We start from the raw sequence: 15,000 nt of genomic DNA on the forward strand, positions 1-15,000 counted from the left end.
ATTGTAGCCCTGTGTCTGATATATGAAAGGACAGGACAGCCAAGGATAGAACACGGAGATTTTTAATCCTCTTGGTTAGAGTTGATCCAGAATTAAAACATAAGAATTATTGCTTACGAAAGTTTTTAGTTATCGAGGAATTTGGTTGCCGCGAGGAGGGGAATACGACATTTGGAAATTTTAGTCATTCATCAGAACTAGACTTAAAGAGGAACAGGCCATCAAATGGACGCAGGTCTTTGAACGGACGCAAGTTTTTGAACGGACAGTGAAGTCCGTTGAAAGACTTTAGTCGTAATACTCAGAATATTTCAGCTTTTATGAGAAGGAAACGAGCAATGCAAGGAAGGTCCCATGCTGCCACTGGATATGCTAGAAATAATAATAATAATTTTCTTTGAAATTACACATTTCGTCTTTTCTTTAAAACTGAAAAAGACACTTAGAAATTTAAACTTCAAGAGAGAGAGGAAGGTTACAGCCTTTGATCATAGTTCGGTTCTCTTGGATCAGAACTGACCCCGAGGCCAAACCAGGGCCATAACTAAATTTACCAATTGCCAGAAATTGTTGTGGAAAGCATTACCATTGTTACCAAGACGACATTTCATCATTTTTCTCGCATCATAGCTGTTACCATGACAACGACAATTGACACCTATTAGTACTAAGACAATGGTGACTACAGAGACAGGTCCCAGATGCACAGACCTACTCAACTTCAATGATCAGCCAACAATATTTAATGTGACAACGTACTGACCCCCTTTTTTACTCTCCTAGCGATTGAACTCGTTTGACCTGCTTCTAACAGAGAGTAATTCACATTAAAAATATATAGATTAAAGAAGATTGTAGGTCAGATATTAAACACAAACTCATTGAATAGGGGGGAGGGGTAAAGATAATTCCCTGGACGTAGAAAAAAAGTATACGTGTACAACCCCATTATATAGAGATAGATAGATACACATATACTTATTAATATATGTGTATATGTCTACATACACACACACACACACACACATATATACACATACGCACGCACACGCATATATATATATATATATATATATATATATATATACATACACACATATACATACATATATATAGATTTGGCTATAGAGATATTTGTATGTATCTGTGTGTGTGTATATATATATATATATATATATATATATATATATATATAAATCATATATATTACATATATATATATATAAATCATATTATATATATATATATATATATATATATATATATATATATATATATATATATATATATATATATATATATATATATATATATATTTATATATATATATATACAGGGAGAGAGACTATGCGCACGTTGAAACCTTTCTATAAGCATTAACCCACATCATTAATAATTGGTCACCAGCAACATATGGTTTTCTAATCCTCTGTCACTCCCTTCCCTCCTCCCTTCTACTTCTATTATCTTCCTTCTATTTCACTCTCACTCTCCTCCTGCTATTCCCCCTCTCTCTCTCACCCTCTCTCTCTCTCTCTCTCTCTCTCTCTCTCTCTCTATATATATATATATATATATATATATATATATATATATATATATATATATATATATATATATATATATATTTGTCTCTTGTCATCAGTGAAACGTGTTCAGTGTTGCTCTCAGCGAGATTTGAGAGTCTTTTAGAAATTATTTCATCTCTCGCACACTCATACATACATAGATACACACACATACACACATACACCTACATATACATTCGTGTGTGTGTGTGTGTGTGTGTGTGTGTGTGTGTGTGTGTGTGTGTGTGTGTGTGTGTTAGTGGCGGTGTCCCAGTATGTCCACTGCTTCTGGTTGAAACCAATAAATGAAACAAATAAATAAAAAATATATATGCATATATATATATGTATATGTATGTATGTATGTATGTATGTATGTATGTATGTATGTATGTATGTATGTATGTATGCATGTGTGTATATACGTATGTATGTGTGTGTGTGTGTTTGTGTATTCATAAAGTAGAATTTAAACCTTAAGTTGCGTGACAAATAGCCAGCATTAAGAACTCCCTGTGTGTTTCCGTTTACGTATTGTAATTGAATCTTTTGTTATGAAATACGGATTGTCTGAGTATTACATAGAGTATTACATAGAGTATTACATAGAGTCTATGTAGCAAGAAAGAAAAGAAAACGGAGGACACTGCTGATACGATGTTTAATTACAACATCTTACGCACGTTTCATTCACATGAGGTTCATTAACATAACTTTATGTTCATCAAACGCACGTAAGACGATGTAACTAGAAATCTTATGAGCAACTCCTCACACACTCGCGTTTTGTATTGTACACAATGATGATGATGATGATGGTGATGATGGCAACTTTTTCAATAGCATATTATGACAAATTTGTAACTGGAAGTGACTACAGACGATCAAATTTCCACCCCAAACGAAAGGACCTATCCCTTACCCCGCCATCCATTCACACACACACACACACGCACACACACACACACACACACACATACACACACATGTAACCAACTCACTCACCGCTCCACTGTCAATGAGCAACAGTGTTCAATGAGTAATTAGAATTATCAATTAATTATTTATAATTTAAGAAGCAAGAAAAAAAAATGAAACCGAAACAAAACAGCAATGCAGCATAAAAAGTGGTGTCATATGGGAATACGAGAGGGGGAGGACGAAGGGGGAGGAAGAGGAGGAAGGAGGAAGAGGAGGAAGGAGGAAGAGAGGGAAAAGGAAGAGGGAGGAGGAGAGTGAGAGGGAAGGGGGAAGGGGAGAGGGGGGATGGAGAAGGGAGACGAAGGTATGTTTTAATATAGAGGGACAGACAGACAGACATGGAGGAGAGAATATATATAAGAGGGCAAAAAGAGGGAGTGTGTGTGTGCGTGTGTAGCCTGTGCGCTTACATGTGTGTTTATGTTGGTATTTGTAGAGAGGGAGAGAGAGAGAGAGAAACAAAGACGGAGAGTGTCGGTGTGAGTATGAATGTGTGTGTATGTGTGTAGCTTGTGGGATTATATGTATGTGTTTGCTTGTGTGTGTGTCAGTAAAAGTGTGACAGACAGACGGACGGACGGACGGAGAGGGGTTGCATACATTTGTGACTTGTCTGAGTGATTATGCGAGACCCTGTTTATGTTAGCCAGTGCTTACGTGTGTATGCGTAATTGTGTGTGTGTGTGTGTGTATAATGTGTGTATGTGTGTGTGGGTGTGTGTGTGTTCGATGACGCATATCTGTGAAGAAAGTAAACATCACAGAGAAAACCAGAATAAAATATTCTTTTCAGACAAAAGACCCTTGTTATCATTGTTCTGTATCGAGTAACACATACTCCCTTATAACTCTCACCGCCAGTGAACCAATGATTATCCTGTTGGATATTTCTAACCAGTGAATCGAGATAAATATTCTTATTTTGTCCACCGAGTTGTGTTCGTGTTGTAATGACTCTTGTGGCTGGTCGAAAGACTGCTGACGGATTATATTTCCATGTGGCTTGGATAGTTAGATGTGATAATATAAAGCGACGTCCGAGGCAGAGTTACTGCTGGCCGGCAGCTAGGGCATGTATATATTGAGGTGTGATGTTTTTTTCTGTGTGGGTAGTTTAGTTGTGATATTGTTGTAGCACCTCTCATGTTATCAGGGCTGTTTTTGCGCCTGGATGTGTTTGTATTGCAGTCACTCATTTGGATTGTTTGTATTGAAGTCACTCATAATGTTTCACTTAGGGAAAGTGTTAACATCTTGTAAGTGATGTGTGTATCCCGATAAAGTGTTAAGGAAGATTAGTATGAGCAAGCATCTGCATGGTTATTGTATTATTAATGTATTTTGTATTGCTGGTTTTAAGTATCAATTTAAGGTATCACACGCTAACAAGAAGACCTCTACGTGGACACTCGACTTGCCAGAAATAACAGACAACTTTCCTCCGTCTTTGTATACACTGGATAACCTTGATGTTTTCAACGTGTGGCGATAGATAAGTAATGCGACGTGTCTGTGCGCATGTGTACGTAACGTTTGTGTGAATTTATATATGCGTATACTATTTGTGGCATTTCTGTGTATGTTTGGTTGTATAGATATTTGTGTATACAGGTGTGTGTTTCTGATTATAAAAGCCATTTTGTGTGTATATGCGTATATAACTGTTTGTACGTATACAGGTGTGTGCATGTATGTGTCCAAGCAGGTGTGTATGTGTATATGCATGTGTATGTGCGTGTGTATCTGTTTAGTTGACAGTATGACATCAACTCTAATTGGCTTAAGATTAGTTAAATGCGTGAAAACGGAAGAAGTGCAAGAGGGGAGAGAGGGGTACGAAAGAGGAATGAGAGGAGGAAAGGACAGAGAGAAAGAGAGAGAGAGGGAGGTGAGAGGAGACCGGGTGTGTGCATATGTGAGAGAATGAGATGGACGTACATGTTGTTCTCTCTTCCTCTTTCTCTCAAACACATTCTCTCTTTTCACGTAAACATGCTAAATAAATATACAATCGTGTATGTGTAAAAAGTATTTGAGAATTTGTGTGTGTGTGTGTGTGTGTGTGTGAGAGAGAGAGAGAGAGAGAGAGAGAGAACAAGTCACTGTGAATTTTCTGGATACTCAAAGGTAGCAGACGACACTGTAAAAAAGTTAAAACAATAACAACATCCGTAAAATAACTAATAACATTTAACAATAATAACGCGATGATGTGATGTTTAAAAGACAAACAACGAAAAGAAATTTAAAAAAAAAGGAAACAGTATTTTTAAAACGCAGGGGAAAAAATGTAAAAAGAAGACAAAAAATGTCTGAAATGTTTCTTTAAGTGAAAAACAAAATGGCAGTTTTCACGTTTGTGCCGTTTGTTTGTATTTTTAGTTTATTTTGTTAGTGTTGAAGGGACGTTAGTGATGGAAATTTAATGGCGTATAACAAACAACAAGAGCAAAGTCACACGGTCTGTGTTGCGAGATGTCAATTCTAAAGAGAATTGCACCCACCGATAAGAACAACAACAACAACAACAATGATGGTGATGATGATAATGACAGCAGTAATAATAGTGGTGGTGATGATGATAATGGTGATGCTGGCTCTTTGTATTTGCCACAAGAGCAGCGAGATTACAATACGCGGATGGATATACACATATCGTTTTAATTACTGGTAATCTGTCACACAATTTAAGGGTTAAATTCGACCGTGCGTGCGTGCGTGCGCGTGTGTATGTGTGCGTGCGTGCGTGTGTGTGTTGAGGATAAATATTCTTTGTTTTGGGGTTAACAAAGCTACCAATGGCTTCATGCAGAGAATTCTCTTCACAGTTATGGGAACGTTGGCACACGTCTCCAACTTGGATTCATGTACATGAAACCATTGGTAGCCCTTGCTAACTCACGAATAAACTAAGTGTTTGTATATATATATATATATATATATATATATATATATATATATATTTATTTATTTATTTATTTACACACACACACACGTTGCAGGTTTACCCATTTTTGCCGGCTGAATAAACCGGAGTAACAACAGGAAGTGGTGTGTTTTATTCAAGAACACAAAATCGTCGCCCAGTCCAAGAATCGAAGCCATGTGTGCAACACTCTATCCATTTTATTTAACCGTCACCTCTACATATGCACACGCACACAGACACATACACGCGCGCGCGCGCACACACACACATGCACACACATGCACACACACACAAATACTCACGCACACACGCACGCATGCATACAGTACTTGATGGTAAATATTCACACAAGACTGCGAAGAGAATTGTCATTGCAGTCATCAGATAGACTCGAAAACAAGGAACCTCCATGAAACACACTTTACAGAAGTTAAAAGAGAGCTGAAAATACTATAAAATAACCACAAGAACTAAGCTTATCTCTGTGGACAGTAAAAGTGGCAGCCTGTCGCCAGTGAAATCCTATAATTGTGATTAGTCCTTTGATCTTTACTTTTCTGTCCACAGAGATAATGTTTTTCAAGAAGAGTTTTTACAATCGTTTGTTCAAAGGCATTGGAGAATATAATCTGTGGATTTGAAAGTTAAAGAAAACCACACAGGCACACAGTGAATTCTCTGTTAATATACATTAATCTATACACATACAACTATACATACGCATACATATTATAGATATATGCATATATGCAAACATACAAATACACACACATACACACGCACACATAGATACATTTAGCTGTCGAGTAAGTTATCGTAAACGAGAAGTCATTCATATTATGTAACAGACACGTTATTATTATCATTATTATTATTGATGTATTTCGCCCATCTTCACGTTCTAATTTCAAATTCCGCTGAGGTCGACTTTGCCTTTCCTCTTTTCGAGATCAATAAATTAAGTAACAGTGAAACACTGGGGTCGATGTAATCGATTAGCCCCCTCCCTCAAAATTTCAGACTTTGTACCTAGAGTAGAAAGGATTATCATTATTACTGTTGATGTCTATATTTTATCATACTCTCAAAAACAAGTGTTGTCACCGAACGGTTTCGTGTTAAATATGGAGAGGTAATATTTAGCAATCATCGGACATACCTGAATCGCTACATATGTGAGTGCGTGTGAGTGTGTGTGTGTGTGTATGTATGTATATAGTGAGAATTTACAAAAGAAACAAAAGACAAAGACGGGTGTGTAAACAACAAACAGATATATTAGTTTAACACTCGGGAAGTGAGAAAGTCTTTTACGTTTCGAGCCTACGCACTTCGACAGAAAGGAACACAGAAATAAACAGGGAGAGAAAATAGAAAAGTACGTTATTATTATCATCATTATTATTGATGTATTTCGCCCGTCTTCACGATCTAAGTTCAAATTCCACTGAGGTCGACTTATATATATACATATATACATATATATATATATACATACATATATATATATATATATATATATATATACATACATTCACACATACACACACTCACACACACACACACACACACACACATATATATATATATTCATACATATATATATATATATGTATGAAGCACAGAATAGCTTATATACACACGCCCACATATTAATTCCATATTATGTAATTCGTATTTGGTAATTCCATAGGAAAGAAATATGGTCTTAGATATTCCGACTAATTCGCTGTCTTTGTATTCTATATTTTATAGTCTTTGACAGAAAAAGGAAGAAATAATATCTAAATATAATCATCGGAGTATATGAATGGTGTGTTGTTGTTATTGATGTTGCTGTCAGTGGCGGAGCAGCGGGTAGGGGTGGGGGGGAAACAGTTGTGGCAGAGTAGAGGTGGCGGTGCCGGTGCCAGGGTGGCGTTGGCGCGGCGGCGGCGGCGGCGGCGGCGACACAGTTGCTGCTCGTGGCGTTCAGAAGAGCGAAACAGTGAGAATATTTATTTTGTTTCGAAGAGGGCAGAGAGCGAGAGAGAGAGAGAGAGAGAGAGAGAGAGAGGGAGGGAGAGAGAGAGAGGGGGAGAGAGAGAGAGAGGGAGAGAGACAGCGAGAAGGAGACAGTGAGAGAGAAAGAGAGAGAGGGAGCAAGAACAAGCGAGAGAGAGAGAGAGAGAGAGGGAGGGAGCAAGAACAAGCGAGAGAGAGAGAGAGGGAGCAAGAACAAGCAAGAGAGAGAAAGAGGGAGCAAGAACAAGCGAGAGAGAGAGAGAGAGAGAGAGGGAGGGAGCAAGAACAAGCGAGAGAGAGAGAGGGAGCAAGAACAAGCAAGAGAGAGAAAGAGGGAGCAAGAACAAGCGAGAGAGAGAGAGAGAGAGAGAGGGAGGGAGCAAGAACAAGCGAGAGAGAGAGAGGGAGCAAGAACAAGCAAGAGAGAGAGAGAGGGAGCAAGAACAAGCGAGAGAGAGAGAGAGGGAGGGAGCAAGAACAAGCGAGAGAGAGAGAGAGAGGGAGGGAGCAAGAACAAGCGAGAAAGAGAGAGAGAGAGGGAGGGAGCAATAGTGAGGGAGTTAAGACGAAGTCGAGAACAAGAGGAACAAATTTCAACCAATCACTAGTCATGTGACTAGTCATGTGACAGAATGACAGAATCTCCGTAGAATGAGATGTACATATGTCTATGAATGTGTGTGTGTGTACACACATACACACACACATACATATACATATGTATGTGTGTATATATATTTATAGAGAGAGTGAGAGTGATGGAGAGAGAGAGAAAAACAGAAAGAGAGAGAAATGTGCATGTGGTGTACATATATTTGTGTGGTGTGTGTGTGACTGCGCGCATTTGTGAGAGTGTGTGTGTGTGTGTGTGTGTATGTGTGCGTTTGTGTGAGTGTGTGTGCCTGTGTGTGACAGAGAGTTGATATTACTGGAGCGAAAAGGAAAGTGAGGATGAAGACGAGGGAGGGCAAGGGGAGGGGGCGGAACCGCATCAGATAATAAGGAAGAATATCTAAAAAGAATTAAGAGAAAATAGCAAGATTTTGGTTAAAATTCTTACCTTGTAATTTAAGCATTGTCTTTGAAATGAGATTGTTAGTTAGAAGTGGAATATTCTTCAATTAGTAATCTTCGAAATATTTCAGATTTCACCAAAACATTTTCGACCATTCATCTTTTTCTATTTTCGTTTTATCCATCTTTTATCCTGCATTTTCGCATTTTTTTTTTTTTGCATATTTTTATCGTATATTTTCATGTCTCTTCTGTTATATTTTCGTGTCTTTTATCCTATATTTTCGTGTCTATTCTCTATATTCTTCGGTTGCTTTACTCTTTGTAGAAGTTTCCCCTGCAAATTCTAGGTTTCATCTTTTGTTCTATTTATTTCTTTTCTTCCAATATTATCTCTGTTATTTCAATTTCCATGTTTGTTTGTTTTTTTGTTTTACTATTCTCTTCATGTCGCTAATCTTGGTCCTTCTATTATCGTATCTTTACTGTTTTATCTTTTCTTCGATTCATTCTTACTTTCACATCGTACACTCCCTCTGTCCCTACCTCCTCCTCTTCTGTCACCTTTATTCCTTTTATTTTTCTCTCTTTCTCTTTCTCGTCTTTTTTTCCCAAAACTTATTCTTATTTCTTTCTCCATCATTTCATATTTTCCCATTTCTCTTCTTTTTTCTCTTATGCTGATTTTATTCCTTCACTCCATTATTTTTTTCCTACTCCATTCCCTTCCTTGATCCATTTTGACACTAACCCCCTAATTCTTTAGGGTCTATTCTGTACGGTCGGAGGATAAATTGCTCCCATCACTCACCAAGACTTTGGAAAGGGGGAAGGACGATGACCCCCCACCCACCCAGGAGTTCTTTTCTTATCAGATCGATCAGAGTGAGTTTTCGAGCCGCTGTACCTTCGTGTCGTTTCCAAACTTCTGGCAGAGTGAACTGCGTCATGGTGGTACTTTTCCCCTACACGGTGCCCAACTGAACCTACTATCCTGTGTAGTCAACAAAATCAAAAGCAAACAATGCGAATGCACGAAATTGAAAAATATTAAATGGATGACAACAATTTACCCATCGCACCCTGTATATATATATATATATATATATATATATATATACATACCTATATATATATGTGTGTGTGTGTGTGTGTGTGTGTATTTGTGTGTGTGTATACGTATACATATATATATATATATATATACACACACACACACACACACACACACACACATACACACACACACAAATACACACGCATATACATATATACATGCATATATAAAGACATTTTTATATATAGTAATCAACTGCTATAACTTAAGGGTGACTACATCAGATCTAAAACAGGGCTGTATTTAACACGATAACATCGATTGGGGTGGCATAACAAGAGGTGGGGCTGCTTATGTTTCATGCTTTGTCTTTTTAAATATAATTTTTTTTGTTTTTCCTTTTATTCCGTAATCGAAGAGCAGGGTGGTGGTTAAACAAAACACCACAAAACATATATATGCTTGTGTGTATTTTTATATATACTCTTTTACTCTTTTACTTGTTTCAGTCTTTTGACTGTGGCCATGCTGGAGCACCGCCTTTTTAGTCGAGCAAATCGACCCCAGGACTTATTCTTTAGAAGCCTAGTACTTATTCTATCGGTCTCTTTTTGCTGAACCGCTAAGTTACGGGGACATAAACACACCAGCATCGGTTGTCAAGCGATGTTAGGGGGACAAACACAGACACACAAACACATACACACATACATATATATATACATATATATGACGGGCTTCTTTCAGTTTCCGTCTACCAAATCCACTCACAAGGCTTTGGTCGGCCCGAGGCTATAGTAGAAGACACTTGCCCAAGATGCCACGCAGTGGGACTGAACCCGGGACCATGTGGTTGGTAAGCAAGCTGCTTACCACACAGCCACTCCTACGCCTATATATATATATATATATATATATATATATATATATATATATATATATATATATACATATATATATATATATACATATATATATATATATATATATATATATATATATATATATATATATATATATATATATATATATATATATATATATATATATATATATATATATATATATATATATATATATATATATATATATATATATATATATATATATATATATATATATATGTATATATATATGTATATATATATATATATATATATATATATATATATACATTAGCGAGTTCAGGCACCTTATATATATATATATATATATATATATATATATATATATATAAGGTGCCTGAACTCGCTAGCCGATGAATTCGTAAGTGCCTTTCTTATCGTTGATTTTTGGTGTCGCATGGCCAAAGATTACCGTGAATTTTTTTTTTTTTTTTTAGAGACACTTTCAAATTTATCAGAATATTGAGGCTGAAGATTGGAATAGTGAAATTTCCATTCACTTAACCATGAAACGATTCGTATCCAATTAACTAAAGGCTTGGCTTGTTTACGCTTTTCCCTCCGGTTTTTTGTTCTATGTGTGCCATAAATATCGCCATCCACTTTAGAGAAAATTTGTAGTTTGGAATCAGTAGTTCTTTGACTGCTATTTCTAAATTTTCAGTATGTTGGAGAAGCAACTCAATTGCTAATCCCTGTATATTTATAATGATAAATAGTCTTACCGATAAAGGTTTTTTTCATACTGAACTACTTGGCAGAATTGTTAATTATTAATTCTATTATTAATTGACGATTCTCTGCCCTTATTCTTGTATATATATATATATATATATATATATATATATAATATATATATATATATATATATATATATATATATATATATATATATATATATAACAGGAAACAAAGGACATCTCGAACGCAAAATATTAGTCAAAGCAGCTTGAAATATATATACATATATATATATATATATATTCAGAGAGAGAGAGAGAGAGAAAGAGAGAGAGAGAGAGAAAGAGAGAGAGAGAGAAAGAGAGAGAGAGAGGGGGGGGAGAAAGATACCCATATATATATGCATAAGTATAAATATATATATACACACACACACATGCATATTTATACATGTAAACATGCATAAACTGATGTGTTCTTAGGTATGTTTATGTGTCTGTGTGTCTATATTAATATCTATGAATTCCACGGAATCACTCGGTCTACCAAACTGCCTCTTCTCACAAAATATTCTGATATTTATATAAAAATAAATGGAAGATCTTTCAGTTCTTCTTCTTTGATCCTTGCTTCTATTTTCACCATTCTTTTGTTCCTGGTATTTATGGTTTTCTTTCGTGCAGATACACACATATATATATATATGTGTAAGCATGTGTGTATACATATATATACATGCATGTGTGTATGTATGCATGAGTATTTATGTGTGTGTGTGTGTGTGAGTAATTATGTATGTGTGTGTAAGTCTGTGCGTGTGTGTGTGAGCAATACGAGTGTATAAGAAATTTGCTTCACATCCACGAAGTCCTGAGTTCAATCTTACTGCATGCTATATTGGGCAAATGTCATCTTATTTAATCTCGGGTCGGTTCATACCTCGAGGGTGGAAATGATTCAAGGGAAACTGTACAGAAGCGTATCGGGTGTAGAATTACAGACAGAATCCTCCGTCTGTAATACAAAAGGTTCAGCCTTGTCACACGCGTACTCTGTCATGCTGAATCTACATGAGTCTTGCATTAAGGTATACATATCTATGGAATACTCAGCCACTTGTTTCATACTTAACAGGACAGAAAAAGAACGCCGCAGAGCTATGTATGCGAGTATGTATATGTATATGTGTATGCAAGATTGTATGCATGTATCTACGTATGTATGCATGTGTGTAAACATGTAAGTGTGGATGCATACATGTGTATACATTTATGTATGTGTATGTATATGTGCATATATGCATATATATATATATATGTATATATATATACAGAGAATTATACAGAGAATTTTATTGATTGAACAACTGAATCCTAATTATCATAAAAGGTTCGGATCAACTTCCAAATGTTCTTTCAGGTCACGACATGCATTCAGTCGTGATTGCTTTTGATGTTCTGTGAGAAAGTGAGGTTTGCTGCAACTCTTTTCATTCGCAGTTCCTCACCCAAAATTTGTTGGTAGGAGCTCCAGGACTCACCACTCATATCAACAAGTTCGTCAATTGTTTGGCGATGGTCCTCCAAGATCAGTTCATAAATTTTTGTGATGTTTTCATTCGTTCGGGAGATCAAAGGTCGCCCTGAACGAGATTGGTCTTCAAGCGACTTTCCTAAAGCGTGTAAACCACTCGTAAATATGTATTTTGCTAATGACAGCGTTTTTGTAAGCTGTTTGAAGCATGAGAAGTGTTTCGGCCGCCGTTTTCCCCAGCAGAAGACAGAATTTCCCGGAAGCACGCTGTTCCTTCGTTTCAGCTATCGCAAAAATCAACGAACAGAGGAGAAGCACTGCAAAACAAAGGCACACCACGTCACAGTACGACGCCACTCGACGATGCAGGTCGGCAGACTGATGCCTGAGGGCCGCATCAAGTGGATTCTTGCGGCGAAAGCCTAAGCCACAACGGGCTTGTCCCACATAGAACGTTTCCGGTTACATATGGATACCCGCTCGTATACTATGAAAAGCACGGAGAAGTATTCTGAAGTTTCATGTGAGAATCGAACGCCATATATAAAGTTAGCGTATGGCTGTGACGGGTATATTTCTATTTATCGCTCTCACCACACTTATATCTACTTATTTGACTGTCTGCCTTTCTGCCTGTCTATTTCTACACGTACACCGCAGATACACACACACACACACACACACACACACACACACACACACCATCATGCAGACGGCGTGTAAAGTCTGAAATAGTTTGTAAATACAGCCATGTTGTGGCTGTTGGTTAGAAACTTCGCTCTGGTTTCCTTTGACGTTTTATTGTATTTCTTTTTCCTCCGCCGCTCAAGTATAATTGGATTCATTAAGGTTCCCTCAATCTCGTACGCAAACACTACCGACCTATACAGTGACACACACACTTATATACACACATATATACATACATACATAGATATACACATACATACACACAGACTAACACGAAACTACAATAGGAGCACGCGTGCAAAAAGTATCTTTAAATGAATACACAATGTGTGTGTATGTAGGGTGGGGGTGTAGATGTGTGTATGAATAAACTTGCAGATGTGTTTGCGTACCAACGCAAACACACACACACACATCTGTATATACATATATGTATGTATATATATATGCATACATATATATGTATATATACACACACATACATATGTATATATATATACATATATATATATATGCATATATGCACATATACATACACATACATAAATGTATACACATGTATGCATCCACACTTACATGTTTACACACATGCATACATACGTAGATACATGCATACAATCTTGCATACACATATACATATACATACTCGCATACATAGCTCTGCGGCGTTCTTGTTCTGTCCTGTTAAGTATGAAACATCAACATGGTCCAAATAACAACATATCCTTGAACACACGCTCCTATGGTCCCACTCTCCGCCACAAAGAACCAGCTCTGTTGCTCTTGTTGCGTGTTAATCAGGGACAATTGAAAACTTTCGCAACCATCTTCTTTCACTTCTGACGAAGATTCCATGGAATGGTATCTTAAAATAAACAACGACTACCTCGACTACGTTTAGTCTTCATAACAACACAAATGAACTGACATACAAAAAAATGTACGTACATATATATATATATATATATATATATATATATATATATATATATATATATATATATATGATATTTGCACAAAAAAATATTATTTGATAAACTTTCGAATTTCACTTATGTGTTATTGTTGAAAATATCGTTGAGTGTGTATGTACATATGTATATGCACGTATGTATGTATGTATTTATGTATGCATATATGCATGCATGAATGGATGTACATTATGTATATATTATTATATACGCCTTACATATAAAAATACACGTATCTACATATATAAATACACACACAGAGAACAGTCAGCACATTTTCAGCTATTATATTGTATTCGTATTTTGAAGGTTAGATTGCTTTCGTACCTGCCTTAACCATTCCTTTTATACACATCGAAAAATATACACTCAGGCATGTATACTCACACCCACACACACACACACACACACACACACACACACACACAAACACACACACACACACACACACGCACACACACACACATTCATGGCATTTTTAGGTACTAAGATACCTTTCCTATGGTGAGACAACGCCTTGTTAGCTTTTTCAGCAACAAGGATCTCTCGTGGCCGTCAATTAATCCTGAAGTATTTGAAGGAGTCCATAAAATGGTTCTTTCTCAACTGTGCAACAGCCGAACGTTTCCACCATTAATCAAGTCAGTGTAAAATGGAAACATAAAAT

The sequence above is a fragment of the Octopus bimaculoides genome, chromosome 18, assembly GCF_046866305.1.
Source record: "Octopus bimaculoides isolate indiv1 chromosome 18, ASM4686630v1, whole genome shotgun sequence".
Lineage (NCBI taxonomy): Eukaryota > Metazoa > Mollusca > Cephalopoda > Octopoda > Octopodidae > Octopus > Octopus bimaculoides.